Source organism: Bidens hawaiensis, unplaced genomic scaffold, assembly GCF_021521415.1.
Source record: "Bidens hawaiensis isolate Kalapana, Puna unplaced genomic scaffold, B.hawaiensis_p1.1 tig00046767_1, whole genome shotgun sequence".
Taxonomy (NCBI): Eukaryota; Viridiplantae; Streptophyta; class Magnoliopsida; order Asterales; family Asteraceae; genus Bidens; species Bidens hawaiensis.
Window position 1 is genome coordinate 28,357 of NW_027498351.1, and position 16,941 is coordinate 45,297.

Genomic DNA, 16,941 nt, shown 5'->3' on the forward strand with positions numbered 1-16,941 from the left:
TCAAAACCTATAGGGACCGCATGTGATCGGTACAGGTGTTCTATAGCGACCACATTTGTGGTCGGTATAAGAGCGGTCCTGTCAGAACAAATTTCTTGTAGTGATAAGTGTTACAAAACTATTGATTACGTTTATAAAGAAATTCTAACAAATTTATTCTTAGAAGATGTTACAAAATCTTGAAAAAATTACACAACTGATCATATGAATTAATTGTTTGTTCCCTAAGTTCAAACTGTTCTTTATAGTTACATCTCCGACCTCGTGCATGTAAGAGTCTTGTGCATCGAGTTTGCCCTTTATTTAAAAATTAATAATACATATGAGACATGATGCATTTTTACCTATTGCTATGAAATCATTCACACGTGTTTCCAAAGAATTTGTATAGTGCTTAGAAGATGGTAAAACGACACAATATATTTTTTTTCATTTATAATGATAAATCCGTGTATCTAAATCTATACTCTATATTAAAGAATAACAAAAACTGACTTGGCCCCTTACGTTGCTCCACCCCCCCCCCCCTTATGAGGACGTCACGCGCTCACGTAGCTCATCGTCATTCTAGCCCATATTCAGAAACGGGTCTCATAGGGTTGGGCGCACAACCCATTTAAGTGTAAAATGTAAAAACTCGCGGGTCACGTTGGCCCATGATAAAAAGTAAACAAAAGTAATATTAAAAAAACTATAATGTTAACATTAAAACATGATCTTTTTTTATCGCAACGTAAACACCATGGCCTCATGCCAATTTTTTTTAAGAACGACAAATTTCTTTTAATTTTTGTCATTAGTTGGAGACTTGGAGTAGAACTCAAAACCTCCATCTTTCAAACCCAACCCATGTGTTTAAAGACTTTGTCTTTTTCAATGGACGGCCACCCCATTGGTTGAACTAATGCTAATCGGTGGAGATTATTTAAAACCATGCGATTTAATCTAAACGCTAGTAATCAAAATATAAAAAGGGCCTCTATACCTCCCTGGTAGAGCACTAGTCTTGCAAACTGGAGTCTGTGTACTTCGATCCCTCATGAAGTCACGAGGACAATTTTAAATTTGTTATTTTCTTTTTGCCTGTTGAAAAATAATAATAATAATAATAATAATAATAATTAAAAATTTGATTCTGCAAGATGTCGTAACAATTGATAACTAATTTAACTACAAATCTGAATTTATATGTGAAGAAACGTGGATCTACTCACTGGTAGCAGATCTACTTTCCTCGGGAGTGATTATACTATTTCACCGATGGTTCGTCTGGATCAATGTTCTTCCACCTACAAAACGAACAGCGCCGTTACTTACCCCTCAGAAAGTGACAGAGGGGTCCTCTTTGGGGTAACCCTCCGGCGTGAGAATAAGTATGTGTAGGAGAAGATAATAATGTGTGAGTAAGGGAATTGGGAGAGTATTGCTTAATAGCTGAATACTGTATGTTACTCTGTATGATTATTCTGATTGTCTCTCTGTGTATGAGAAAGTAACTGACTAGGGCTGCCTGTCAGTGAATGTAATTGAATATGCTTCAATGTGAATCAATGTGTTGTAACTGTGTACGTTATGATGTATTTATAGTGCTAGGGTTTCCACTGATTGAGCTAAAACCAAATTAGGGTTTCGTTGGCCTCCTCCAATCGATTTGCGCCACGTGTCCTTTGGGACACCTGGCGCTTTCTCGTTGGTTGTAATCACGTGGTAGCACATGTGTCATGCTGAGTTGTCGACCTTTCATTTGGCAGCTGTCAACATCAGCATATTCTCATTCCTTAAAAAGATACATTCTGGAAGGTTGTCTGACGTGCACAATCAAAGTTGCCCTAATCCTGATTTGGATAAGGACGAGGTTAACTATGTGCATGTGTGATATGCGCCCATCCTGAGGATGCGCGAGGTCTTCTCTTTATTCTCACGCGCAGATATTTCATGCGCAGATGCGATACGCACAAGCATGTAATACGCGTCACGCGCGGATGCCCCACGCGCAGCTGCGCCATGCGCAACTGTGATATGGGTGGGCATGTATGATGCGCGAGCATATGATATGCGCCGCGCGCGGATGCGCCACGCACGATGTGATATGCATAAGCATATATGATGCGTGAGCATGTGATACGCGCGAGCATATGTGATGCATGAGCACATGTGATGCGTGAGCATATGTGATGCTTGAGCATATGTGATATGTGCAAGCATGTGATGCTTGAGCATAAGTTTTGGCTTTGTGCCTTGATGATATCTTTGATTTCTAACGTCTTGTATATATCTTGTGGGTTGACCCGCCTCGCTCGATGTTGAGGCGGGTACATACCTCTTCAAGCCCCCCCAGTCTAATGTGTGTCTTATCTCGCGCGAGCGCGGTAAGATAGATATTAGACTTACTGATTTGGTCTTTTAAAAGGGGTTTTGTCGTTTTCTTGGTTGTTTCCATCGTTGCGCGAAGTTCTATCCATTTGGTTGAAAACGAATCGTCCATGTACGTGATGGTTGCTGACGTGGGTCAGTGATGGAGACGTGTCAGACATTTCGTGTGCTCGAGGTGCTACAGTTGCCTTTCGTGTCCCCTCACAAGCTGTCAGGGACACGTGTCGCGCTCGTGTTGGCCAAGACCTGCGAGTGGGGGCGCGTGAACTCTGCCACCCGCCGTATTTTTCTTTTCGTGTCCTCTCACACAGTTGTCAGGGACACGTGTCGCGCTCGCGTTGGCTATTACCTGCGAGTGGGGGCGCGTGAAGTCCGTTCAGCACCCAAATTTCTCTCTCCTCGGCCTATAAAAGCCAGCCCTTGGAGTTCTTTATCCTTCATCTTCTTGTTTTCTCTTCTGAGTTTTTCTTTCTTTGTCTTCTGAAATATCTGTTCTTCAGAAGTTTCCGTTGTTAGATTTGTCAGTTGTATGTCTGATAGCTCGGACTCGTCGAACCTGTCGATCACCTCAATCGTCTCCCGAAAACGCCGCGTTAAATCCGTAGTGATGTCGACGTTGAAGAAGAAAGGCAAGGGGAAGAAGGTTGCTGAGGGCTCATCGGAGGAGGTAAGGACGACCAAGGTAGTGAGGAGGTGGAATGAAATCCCCTGCAAATTGAGGCAGGCTGATCTTGACAGCCTTATCGCCTCTCAGGGCTTTCCCACCCTGTTTGGCTGCATGTTGCCTGAGGCCGGGCAATCGGCGGCGGACCCGCCTGCCGGTTATATATCCTTATATAGCCATTTTTTCACCCACTGCAACCTTCGTCTCCCGATGACAAGGTTTGTGGGTGCACTGCTGCAGTTCTATGGGATTCATATATCCCAAGTCCATCCTTTTGGACTTGTGCGCATGACTCACTTTGAGTTCATGTGCAAATCCCAGCGCGAGGAGCCTACCCCTCGGCGCTTTCAGTTTTTTTATAAGGCCAAGATCCAAGACAATTGGTTCTCTTTTATTCCTCGCAGTCAGAAGGTGAAGTGCTCCACTGTTTCATTCAAGAGCCTTCATGACTGGTCTGAGAGGTTCTTCTACATTAGGGCTGGTGTGATACCCATCCGTATGACCATGCGCTCCATCTCTTCTGCGCCTGCGGATGTGGGTGTCCTCAAGAACCCAACGGGCGCCTGGGTTAAGAAGCTGTCCACTGAACCATCCCCCGCCAAGAGCATTCGTGAGGAGGCGCTGGTGGGGGTTGGTATGAGCAAGAGGTGGGCGGACAGCTCGCTTGAGCCCGTTATCCAAGTCGACGGGTTGTGTAAGTTTATTGCTTTATTTCTTTTCCTGCGCGAACATGATTCTTTTTCTGATATCACTTGACTTGTTTTTGCGTAGTCACCAAGGATTATATCCACGCCGCTTATGATGATCAAGTGGAGGGTGGCTCCGTCGCGCTTGGCGCTGGGGAGGTTGGTTTCCCAGATCGCTTCGATGACATGTTCATCCCAGTGGATCTGGAATTTGACTTTGATGGCGACGCGCCTGGTAAGCCTTCGCACTTACGCTTATTCCTTTAGAATACCAAATTTTGCTAACACTTGTGTTGCATGCATTGCAGATGCGCTCGAAAACTACGAGCTGGAGCTCGCGGAAGAGGAGGAGGAGGAAGAGGAGGCGCCCCTACTAAAGCGCAAAGCTAAGGGGAAATCTGGCGCAGGGGGCAGTAAGAGACAAAAGAAAGATGACATCCCTGTCGCTCATCCCCATGCTCAAACGAAGGGACCTAAGGAAACCCAGGTGTTTACCATCAAGGGTTCTTTAGCTTCCCTGCCTGTGAAAGTGGGCAGACCTCCTGTCCACTTGAGGTATGGTGGCGTCACCTCCTCCGTTCGCGCGGCTGAAGAGAAAAGCAGTGCCGCGCCTGCGACAGGTATACTTTGCTTATCTTCATCTGATTGAATTATTATTAAACCTTTGCTCCTTTGAATGTTTGCAGGACCGGCGACGGTTGCAGATCAGCCGCAGGCGCCACAAGGTGCTGAGGCTGCGCCGGGGTCTGCTTCGAAGTCCCCCGTTCTACCCTCTGAGAAGGGTAGAATGAACTTTATGGCGATGTTCGCCGCGCGAACAGAATTGCGCCAAGGTATGTTTTGCACATTTGTCTTCTGAATTTTTTCTTTTGGATCCAGTCATAAACCAATTTTCCTTGTTGATTTGTTCATAGGAGTTGTAGCTGGCGTACAAGTTGCCGGTGACACTCCTGGCGCCGTTGACGGCGCCGCTGGTTCTGGTCCTGCTCCTGCTAGTGCTGATTCTCCCCTTATTGGGATTACAAAGGAGCAGGAAGCCGTATTGCGCGCCGAACTGGCGGCGCCGAGACCTCCCTCGCCTCCTCCTACACGCAGCCCTCCCCGCGAGACTGGTTTGGAGTCCTCCAGGTCGCAGGAGAAGAGGCCTATTGAAGAAGATGAGGAGGCTGAGGACTCCTTGGGAGACCGCGCCAGCCCTGCGATGCCACAAGTCTTCGCAGCGCATACTTCTGGTGGGGCTGGCGCTGACTTTTCTGCTTCATCCCCGCAGGTATGTTTTAATTTGTTGCTCCGCTGCGCGTACTTCCATATAAGTATGTTTTTATGACTTAGAACATTTCTTGTGTTTTGCAGGAAGGTGACCACGTTTACCGCCCGAGATGGAATATTAATGAAGACAGTTCCTTCCAATCCATGGGCGTATGCGAGGACTTCTGGGCTCATGCCGTGCCTCCTACTGAAAGGAGGTATCAGGAGGAGCGCACCCGCGCTGACTTGCTTAATGATCACATTTTCGCTGGGTCAGCTTTCTTTGCTGCCTCCCAAGAGGTTCATCGTGATTATATTAAAGTACGCGATGCTCTTGTGGAAGCCCAGCGAGAGGCTAAGGTGGCCGCCTGGAACCTTTCTGATGCTCGCGCACGAGCTGAGAAACTCCAGGCGGAGCTCAGCGAAAACCGAGCAAGTGCCAACACCGCCTTTACTAAGCGCGGGCATGAGCTCCAAGCTGCGCGGGAGAAGCAGCAGGTGGCGGAGGCCGAAGTTGCCAAGTACGCGCGGAGAGTGCGTGTCTTGGAACAGCAGGCGGAGGCGCGTGACCAAGCTATCGTCCAGAGTATCACTGAGAAATCATCACTGGAGAGCGAGGTTGCGCGCCTGAAGAAGTATTTGGCGGCCGCGCAGGCCGATAGAGATGAGGCCCTGGCGACAGCAGCGTCTAGCCAGGAAGCACTTGATGCTGCGCAGGCGGAAAAAGAAGAAATTTTGGCGGCAGCAGCGTCTGATAGAGAGGAGCTAAAAAAGACCAAGGAAACTGTGGAGTTATTAAACTCCCAGGTTCCTGCCCTCGAGACGTCTGTTGCTGGCCTCGCGCAGGATCGCCAATGGCTGGTGTCACAGGGCATGACTCGTTGCGCTTTGGCGATGAAATATTCTGGCGAGTTTCAGGCCCTTGTGATGGACTGCAATGCTGCCGCGCGCTTGGTGGGTCGAGCTGAAGGGTTTACGGATGGGTACGAATATGGTATGTTGAAGAAGAACCCATCCGAGTACCCTTACAAGAGCGACGCGGCCTGTGCGGACATGGCCACGGTGGGGGAGAAGTATATGAGTACTCCCATCCCCATCCTTGTTCAGGTACCTTGACCTTAATGAGTTTTTCTTGATTAATTTTCCAAGTTTTTTGTACTCAATACTTTTCTATTGATTTGCAGATTGCTGCGCTTGCTGACCAGCCCGACCTCGGCGCGCTAAAGAAGTTGCTTGATGAATGCGAGAGGGCTGGTGGCGATGATGGTGGCGCGGGGGATGTTGCCTCTGCCAGCGGCTCTGGCGCGGCGAAAGAATCTGCTCCTGACACCGTCGTGATAGAAGACTCCATTGAGGAGGAAGAACTTGACTATGGTCAGTTCGGAGATGAGGAGCGGGCCGCGCCAGATGCTGAGGGAGATGATGAGGGTGATGAAGCGGCTGACGTCGACGTGGAGACTTGAGAAGCCCTTCATCAAATTTTATATATATTTTTTTTTTCTTTTTACTTGTAATTTGTAACTCATCATACTTGTAAATTTCAATGCTATGGAATGAAATTTGTTTTCCCTTTTTCACATCTTGCGCATTTCCATTCATCTCTTCATGCTTGCTTCTATAGATATAAGATATGCTTGCACGTTAAAATAAGAACAAGGTTGTAAGGAAATTATTTACTTAACCATAGTCCTATTTTGTAAGTGGTTTCGCAGTATCTTGTTTATGCTGACATGCGCGATGACTTTTAGCTACTCTTTTTTGCGCGTCGTTGTCGCGCGTTTTTTATATGAGTTTTGGCCATTACATGTCAGCATGTGTTACTCAGATATCCACTTTTATTCCGCGCGCGACCTCGACCTGAGACCTTAACAACTATGATATGACATGTACTTTGCCTTAGTTGTGTTTAAGGATTTTATGATCAGGCTGCGCGGGATGTAAGATGGATGTTTGTGAGTGTTTTGAGCTAAGGCTATTTGTTTTGGGCTAAGGCCCTGACGTTTTTAGAGTTAAGACCCATTAACGTGTTTGAGCTAAGGCTCGTAGGTTTGGGCTAAGGCCCTGACGTTTTAGAGTTAAGACTCGTTAACGCGTTTGAGCTAAGGCTCGCGCATGTATGTTTTACTTCGTTTTATTTTGTTTTGAAGTCAATATAGTGTTGTCATATTGCTCTAAATTAATAAAGGAAGTGTGAAACATGTATGCAAAGGTAATAGAACAAATATTGAAAGATAGCGCGAATTATCATTCATGATGGCTTAAAAGCCTTGATTACATATTTGAATTTTTACATGAAGCATTTTCTAAGCTGTGCTGCGTTCCACGCGCGCGGTATCTTTTTTCCATTCAAATCTTTTAAAGTGTACGCGCCTTTCCCCAATTCTTCTGAGATTTGATAAGGTCCTTCCCAATTGGGGGACATTTTTCCTGGGGGTATTGCGCGGCTAGCTTCATTGTTTCGAAGGACAAAATTATTTTTCTTGAAGTGGCACTCTTTAACGCGCTGATTATAATATTTTTCCAGCTTTTTCTTGTATTTGGCCTCATTGATGATAGCCGTTTCTCTGCGCCCTTCAAGCAAGTTGAGGTCCAATCTTCTTTCGCGCTCGTTATCAGTCTTGCTCATCATGAGTACCCTATGGGATGGGCATCCAATTTCTGCTGGGATCATAGCCTCTGTCCCATAGGTTAGGCTGAACGGGGATTCGCCATTGCTAGTTTTGCTTAATGTCCTGTGCGCCCACAGGACATTAGGTAACTCTTCGACCCAAGAATGGGATTCTCCCTCCAACCTTTTCTTCAGCCCATTTAACAAACTTTGATTTGCGCGTTCCACTTGTCCATTCCCCTGAGGGTGATAGACTGAAGTGAAAATTTGGTTAATGCGCAATTCTTTGAGCCAGCTGGAAATCTTCTTGTCAGTGAATTGCTTGCCATTATCGCTAACCATTTCCATGGGCAAGCCAAAACGGCATATGATGTGGCTCCAGATAAACTGCTTCATTGCTTCGGCCGTTATTTTTGCTAGTGGCTTGGCTTCAACCCATTTTGTAAAATAGTCTACTGCCACAACCAAAAATTTTACTCGCCCAGGCGCCTGCGGTAGGGGACCCACAATGTCGATTGCCCATTTGTGGAAAGGCCATGCTGAGGTTACCGGAATCAAGTTGTTCTTTGGCCGCATGGTGTTTGGCGCATAGCTCTGACATGCTTTGCACTTTTGGATCTCTTTTAAAGCGTCCAAGTACATGCCTGGCCAATAGTAGCCTGCGCTCATTGCCTTGGCAACCACCATGCGCGGGCCAGCATGAATTCCACAGATTCCTTCGTGTATCTCTCTGATCACATAGCTTGCTTCCTCAGCATCCAAGCATTTCATGAGCGGCCCAAGATAAGAGCGTCGATATAATGTATCGTCAAGCAGTTCATAGTTCTGCGCCTTGTGTCTTATCTTCCTCGCTTGTGCGCGATCATCTGGTACCTTTCCCTCCTTCAAGAATTCCATTATTGGAGTTATCCATGATGAAGGGGTTGTATGGGTTACCAAGACAGACTTCGCCACCACCGACGGGTTGCTCATTACTTCTACCCTGACATCTTTGCCAAAGTGATCAAAACTGGTTGATGCCATCTTACTCAGCGCATCTGCAGATTTGGTTTCACTGCGCGGAATATGAATGATTCTGAAGCTGTCAAATTGCTCAGTGAGCTTTTTCGCCTGCTCTAGATATAGAGGCATGGTGTTCTCCTTGGCATCATAAAGGCCATTGACCTGTGCTGCTACCAAGTACGAATCAACATGGGCCTCTAGCTTCTTAACTCCAAACTTGCGCGCAATGCGCAGACCAGCCAGCAGGGCTTCATATTCAGCCTCATTGTTGGTACTCTTGAAGTCCAACCTAATAGCATAAGTATATTCATGATTATCAGGGTCCACCAGTTTGAGGCCCGCGCCGGATCCTTCGCTGTTGGAGGCTCCATCAGTGAATAGCCTCCAAACATCTTCTTCATCATTTGCTCGCGGAGGATCAACCTCGCGCTGAGCTTCTTCAATCTTTCCCTCTGGGATTTCCGTGATGAAATCCGCCAGAACTTGACCCTTTATTGCTGGACGGGGCTTATAGGTGATCGTGTGTTCACTTAATTCCAGCGCCCACTTTGTCAGCCTTCCAGAGAGCGCGGGGCGTCGCAAGACTTGTTGGATGTTGTAACCAGTCAGAACTTCAATAGGATGACCATTGAAGTATCTATGAAGTTTGCGCGACGCGTGTGTCAGTGACAAAACTAACCTTTCCATGATGGAATAGCGCGTCTCAGGGTCTGTCAGCACCCGACTCACATAGTATATTGGCGTTTGGATCCCCTGCGATCCACCAATAATACTGCGCCTATGGCGCGGTCTCCAGCTGACAAGTACAATGTAAGGGTTTCGCCAGGAAGTGGAGCTGTGAGCGCGGGCAGCTTTATGAGACATTCTTTTATCTCACCGAAAGCTTGCTCAGCCTCAGGCGTCCACTTGAATTGGCTCTTCTTCAAGCAATTCCTCAAAGTGTTAACGAATGGAGTAGATTTGCTGGCGTGGTTCGCTAGGAACCTGTTGATTGACACCAATCTACCATTCAGCTTCTGAACCTCTTTCATGGTGGATGGTGAAGGCATGTCAAGGATGGCTTCCACCTTTTCAGGGTTCACCTCGAAACCATCCTTAGTGACCATTACACCAAGAAATTTCCCCTCTTCCACGCCGAAAGTACATTTGCTCGGGTTGAGCTTCATGTTAACTTTCGTTAGGCGCTGAAGAGTTTCCTCGATGTCTTTGAGCATTTGTCTCTCCTCCCTGCTCTTGATCACCAAATCATCAACGTAGACTTCCAGATTTCTTCCAATTTGTTCATTTAAAACCGAATCCATAAGTCTCTGATAGGTGGCGCCCGCATTCTTTAAACCAAAGGGCATTTTTGTGTAACAGAAAACACCCTTGTCGGTTCTGAAAGCAGTCTTGTCTTCGTCTTGTGGTGCCATTTGAATCTGGTGATAGCCTTTGTAGGCATCCAGGAAACATTTGAGCTTGAATGGCGCCAAGGAGTCCACCTTTGCGTCGATGTTTGGGAGAGGGTAACAGTCTTTCGGACATGCTTTGTTGAGGTCCTTGAAGTCAATACACATCCTCCATGACCCGTTGCTTTTCTTTACCATCACAGGATTGGCTACCCACGTCTGGTATCGGATCGGGCGGATGATGTTTGCGCGCAACAGGTCCTCAACTTGCTCATTCATGGCCCTCGCCTTTTCATCCCCCATGATTCTCTTTTTCTGAGCAATTGGCTCCACCGACTTGAACGTGTTAAGAGAATGTTGCGCCAAGTCTCGCGGGACCCCAGTCATATCGGAGTGTTGCCACGCGAAGACTGACGTGTATTTTGTGAGCAACTTTTTCATTCTCAATCTCGTTTCGTCTGAAATGGTAGCGCCCATTGTGACCGTTTGCTCTGGGAATTTTGGGTTTAAAATCCACTTCTCTGGCGCATTGTCCGCCATTGGAAGTTTCATTCTCCCTTCCCGCGGCGTACTTGTCACTGCGCACAAGTGATCGCGGTAAACAAATGTTACGCCTGTTGGTGTCGGGAACCCCAATCCGCCGTGCGCTAGCGACGGTACAGCATTAAATTGGGCAATCGTTCCCCTACCCAGGATCATATTGTGGCATGACGTGGTGGGCAAGACCAAGAAGTTGACAACTTCGGCTCGCTTGTGCTCATCATCCCCCATAGTTAGTTCAAACTGAATCTGACCAAGGGGATGGATGATTTCATTTGAAACACCACAGATTGGTGCGTTCACAATTTCGAGCCGCGCTTGGTCTGCCGGGTCTAACTTTCTGAAACACTGCTCATACATAATGTCAGATTCACTTCCAGTGTCCACCAGGACTTTTGACACTTCGTAATGAGCAATGTGTGTGGTGATGACGAGAGGACTGCTTATTGAAGGGCCTCCCCTGATTCTTGGGAAGATAACTTGCTGCTCGCGCCAATCTCCGTTGATTTGCGCACTTCTCTTTTTTGACGTCTGCCCTTGTCGTCCCCCCTCAGCCACACAGATTCTTTTGTATTTCTTGCTGGCAGAGGCTCCTTCCGGTTGCTCATCTTCTATTCTTGGGTTTTTCACCAAGTGAGCCAGCCTGCCTGACTTTACATCCTTCTCGATCGCATCCTTTAAATGATGGCATGCGTCGGTGTTGTGGCCCGGGGACTTGTGAAATTCACAATATTTGCCACTGTTTTGCGGTCCCTTGTAGTGTAGCTGCTTGGGGGGCTTGAATTGGACATTCTCAGTACTTAACACCTGTGAAGGTGTTTTAGTGAGGGAAGTCCATATTCTTGGCAGAGGTCTGCTAGGATCTCTGCCGCCCTCCCTCTTGTCACCCTCCCCGCGACTACGAACATCTTTTTGGGGCTGGGGTGAGTTTGGTTGCGCTTGCTTTTCTGCGGAAGAAAAACTTGTTGGCTGCAACCTGGACCATACAGAGTTCTGTTTGGCCCTCTTCTCTTTGCTGCGCGGTGATTCAGCCTGATGCGCTCTTTCTCTTGCCCTATCTTGGGCAATCTGTTTTTCATTTCTCGCGAAGACTCGCGATGCTTCCATTAGTTTTGCCCAAGTGGTGGGCATACCATCTTTGCTTACGAGAGCTCGGCAGAGTTGATCACTGCGCGCGCCTTGTATAAAAGCCACGCGCAGGAGTTGCTCAGTTATACCCCCGATTGCCAGAGACTCCTGATTGAAACGAGTGATGTAGTCCTCAATCGTTTCATCATTCCTGCGCACGCAGTGCATGATGTCATCAGGATCGCGCGTGTGCCTGCGCTGCTGTACGAAGTGGGCTTGGAACTTTTCTAATAGTTCCTCGAACCCATCAATTTGCCCAGTCGGCAAGCTCTCGAACCATACCCGCGGTGCGCCCGTGAGGCAGCGAGCAAACATATGACACCATGTTGGCATCGTCCAGCTCTCTAGGTTTCCCGTGTTATAGAAACCTTGCAAAAAGTCATCTGGATCTGTTGTGCCATCATATTTGCCCAGACCACTTGGCATCTTGGTCTTGTGCTGGATGGGAGCCTGCGCGATGCGCGCAGTAAACTTTGAGTGTTTTACCAAGATGGCTGGTCTGTAGGGTGTGGTTACGTCCACTTGCCCTCTGACCGGTGGGCTGTACGGCATGTGCAGATCCAGATCTGCTCTGGCTCCCGGCGCCATGTTCACAGGCGCGCGGAGCTGTGAGCCTCCTGCATGAGTATCCCGTGTCTTCCTCATGCTATGCACTTCTTCATCACTGAACTCAGTGTGTGCGGTGTGAACAGAATGTCCTTCTTCCGGCGCGCGCGGCCTTTTTGTAGTCTGCTTATCAAACGCTTGCCTTTGTGTTTGGTCGGCTAGCTTTTTCTGTTTGACCATTTCATTGTACTTTTCCAGTAGACGCCGCTGCTCGTTTATGAGCCATTCATTCGGATCATTTGTTTCTTCTTCTGGACCCATTGGTCCTTTCAGTTTCGCGCCGGCAAGATTTTGTAACGTGAGATCGTCTGGAGGAGTTTCAGTCTGCCCGTGAGGAGTTGTGATGAAGGGACGGCTACTGGTGGGGCGCGTAGAATTACGCGGCCCCCTCAGGAACTGCTGTCCCTCATTAACATCCCCACGTTCAATATCCTTCAGAACTTGATCAACGTTATGAACGCCAGAAACCATGGTGATTGATTTTTTTTTTTTGTAGATCTGATTAGATCTGATTGCCGTTTGTAACAGTGGATGGCGCCAATGAAGAAATGTGGATCTACTCACTGGTAGCAGATCTACTTTCCTCGGGAGTGATTATACTATTTCACCGATGGTTCGTCTGGATCAATGTTCTTCCACCTACAAAACGAACAGCGCCGTTACTTACCCCTCAGAAAGGGACAGAGGGGTCCTCTTTGGGGTAACCCTCCGGCGTGAGAATAAGTATGTGTAGGAGAAGATAATAATGTGTGAGTAAGGGAATTGGGAGAGTATTGCTTAATAGCTGAATACTGTATGTTACTCTGTATGATTATTCTGATTGTCTCTCTGTGTATGAGAAAGTAACTGACTAGGGCTGCCTGTCAGTGAATGTAATTGAATATGCTTCAATGTGAATCAATGTGTTGTAACTGTGTACGTTATGATGTATTTATAGTGCTAGGGTTTCCACTGATTGAGCTAAAACCAAATTAGGGTTTCGTTGGCCTCCTCCAATCGATTTGCGCCACGTGTCCTTTGGGACACCTGGCGCTTTCTCGTTGGTTGTAATCACGTGGTAGCACATGTGTCATGCTGAGTTGTCGACCTTTCATTTGGCAGCTGTCAACATCAGCATATTCTCATTCCTTAAAAATATACCTTCTGGAAGGTTGTCTGACGTGCACAATCAAAGTTGCCCTAATCCTGATTTGGATAAGGACGAGGTTGACTATGTGCATGTGTGATATGCGCCCATCCTGAGGATGCGCGAGGTCTTCTCTTTATTCTCACGCGCAGATATTTCATGCGCAGATGCGATACGCACAAGCATGTAATACGCGTCACGCGCGGATGCCCCACGCGCAGCTGCGCCATGCGCAACTGTGATATGGGTGGGCATGTATGATGCGCGAGCATGTGATATGCGCCGCGCGCGGATGCGCCACGCACGATGTGATATGCATAAGCATATATGATGCGTGAGCATGTGATACGCGCGAGCATATGTGATGCATGAGCACATGTGATGCGTGAGCATATGTGATGCTTGAGCATATGTGATATGTGCAAGCATGTGATGCTTGAGCATAAGTTTTGGCTTTGTGCCTTGATGATATCTTTGATTTCTAACGTCTTGTATATATCTTGTGGGTTGACCCGCCTCGCTCGATGTTGAGGCGGGTACATACCTCTTCAATATGCATGCACGACATATGGCAATAAAAAATATGCGTTAAATTACAATGAAATGAAAAGAAGTAACATATATAAAGGAGCATGTATTCTTATAGTATGCCCTTGCTTTCCAGAGCTGACAGCCGTCCACATTTCTTGACGGTTAATTGAAGCTATATAAATAAATATATATAACATGAACCAAAGTGGCACATGGTTCATACTTCATACTCAACAGTATGGAAGGGATAGAGCACAAGACCATAAGTGTGAATGGGATCAACATCCACATAGCCGAAAAGGGTCAAGGTCCTCTAGTACTATTCCTCCATGGTTTTCCCGAGTTATGGTACTCCTGGCGCCACCAGATCGTCTATTTAGCCGATCATGGTTACCGAGCCGTGGCACCAGACCTTCGTGGCTATGGTGACACAACAGGTGCCCCAGTCGACGATCACACCAAGTTCACCATTTACCATTTGGTGGGTGACTTGATTGGGCTTCTTGATGCCATCACAAGTGAAGGTGAAAAGGTGTTTGTTGTAGGTCATGATTGGGGTGCAAGCATTGCTTGGAACTTATGCTTGTTTAGGCCAGATAGAGTCAAAGCTTTATTAAATCTAAGCGTGCCGTTTATTCGTAGGAACCCAAAAGGAGACATGGTCCAAATGTTAAGAGCTGTGTATGGGGAGGATTATTACATGGTCAGGTTTAAGGTAATAAACTACTCCATCCGTCCCATTATAAGTGTCATAGTTTAACTTTTCAAGTCTTTCTTTTGAAACCTTGACTGTAAATATTTTTTTTCGTGTCATATAATACTTGATGAAAATTATATCAATGTAAAATACATTTAAAACCCAATCCATTCATATATTTTACATCAAGTATTCTATAATACAAACAAAAATATTGTCGGTCAAAGTTAAACAATAAAGACTTGAAAAATCAAACTAAGACACTTATAATGGGACGGAGGGAGTAATAGTTTTTAATTCACACACACATATATATACCAATCACTTTGCATATATGTGTGTAGGAACCTGGAGACTTCGAAGCAGAGGTAGCTCGAATGGGCACTAAAACATTTGTGAAAAAGTTCTTGACATTCCGAGAACCTGAACCATATTATTTCACTAAAGAAAAAGAATTTAAACATTCCCCTAATGATGCCAAAGTTTCCTTGCCATCTTGGTTGTCAGAAGAAGATGTTGCATACTTTGCTTGCAAACTCGAAAAGGCTGGAATTTCGGGTGGACTTAATTACTATTGAGTCATTGGATTGTAAGATTTAGTTGTATATATATGCAAAATAGTTTATGCATATGTTAGGTTTAATTTCTTGCTTGTAAATATACAGGAACTGGGAGCTAACTGCGCCATGGGACGGTGCAAAAGTGAATGTGCCAACAAAGTTTATCACCGGGGACTTGGACTTGGTGTACCATATGCCGGGCGTGAAAGGCTACCTAAAAAATGGTGGGTTTCAGAATGATGTTCCATTGTTGGAGGAAGTTGTGGTGATGGAAGGTGTAGGACACTTCATTAACCAAGAGAAGCCTGATGAGATTAACAAGCACATAATCGAGTTTTTTAGAAAATTTTGATTTTCTATTTACTCAATTCTGTCAATCGTCTAACAATGTCTTATTGTCCTTTTAAGCCTTGGCTTTTGTCCTTAACTAAGGGTATTGAATGGACTTGAATGCCACTTGTGTACTTTCGGTGCATTAAAGCACAGATATACAAAATAATGTTTGGCGTGCAACTAATAGTTCTAGATTTCATATTTCAAATCCCTTGATAGCTTTATTAATCGTGTATGAATTCACTATTAGATAAAAATATTTTGTATGTATAAAGTCAATAATTGGATATTAGCTCGTGTTGGTAAAATCAGAGATCAAGAACTGGTAACACACTTGGTTTTGGGACAATTTTCTGGTTTATATTAAACTCAAAGTACGATTACAATGAAGATAAAATACTGAATGGGAAAAAACTTAACTAAAAACAGAAATTGCTAAATGCTTATAAAGAGTAAAAAATACGTAGCCTCCAAGTTCCATGTTCCCATGTACTCCATGTTGTGAATGTGTCGGATACTCCCACGTTCTTTCCAGAATACTCGGTCAATATGCTAATTACCTGGTAACCACCTGTTGCTTAGTCACCAACTGAGACCGAGCCAAACATTAGTTAACATTTTCCCCCTTAATGTTGACTCGGGCCTCCAAGGTCCTTCATTCCCATCAGATTTCTCATTTCGCCAAACTTAATCCGAGGTAAAGCTTTTGTCAAAATGTCGGCCTTCTGAAGCTTCCCACTTACATGTTGTACACAGATCTGTCCCCGTTCAATACACTCTCTAATGGAATGATACTTGGTGTCTATATGCTTGCTCCTTCCGTGGAACACGGGATTCTTCATTAAAGCAATAGCAGACTCATTGTCAACCAATAAATTCACCCGTTGAGGCTCTTCTCCTATTAGTTCATTTAATAAATTTTTCAGCCATATTGCCTAACACGCAGCTGATGTAGCAGCCATGAACTCTGCTTCACACGAGCTTAGCGCCACAGTTCTCTGTTTTTGCGAAGCCCATGTGATAAGACTATTTGAATAATAAAACACCATACCCGAAGTACCTCTTCGATCTTCGACATCAGTACCATGGCTGCTATCACTATATCCCAACAGCTTACCATCGCCTCCTCTTTTGTACTTTAACCCGTCACCGATCGTCCCTTTTACGAATCGTAACACTTGTTTTAAATCTTGGAAATGACACACCTTTGGTTTCTCCATGAACCTACTCAACACTCCAATTGAGTATCCCAAATCAGGCCTTGTGTGGAGTAGGTAGCGTAGACTCCCGATGAGACTACGATACATTGTTGCGTCCGCACACTCACCATTCTCATCTTTCATTAGCTGCAACTTTGGATGCATCGGCCACTTCGATGCATTACAGTTTTCCATCCCGGCTGACTTCAAAATCTTTCGGGCATAACCGGATTGTTTCAAGGTTATCCCATC

The 16,941-nt window shown here is 45.9% G+C and overlaps 1 pseudogene across 1 annotated transcript; it reads left to right on the forward strand.

The window, feature by feature from the left end:
* The first annotated feature begins 14,085 nt into the window (after nucleotides 1-14,085).
* LOC143596620 (epoxide hydrolase 2-like) lies at nucleotides 14,086-15,547 on the forward strand (annotated as a pseudogene). Its single transcript, XR_013146741.1, has 3 exons — nucleotides 14,086-14,615; nucleotides 14,942-15,186; nucleotides 15,263-15,547. The product of XR_013146741.1 is annotated as an epoxide hydrolase 2-like (transcript).
* Nucleotides 15,548-16,941: the final 1,394 nt, after the last annotated feature.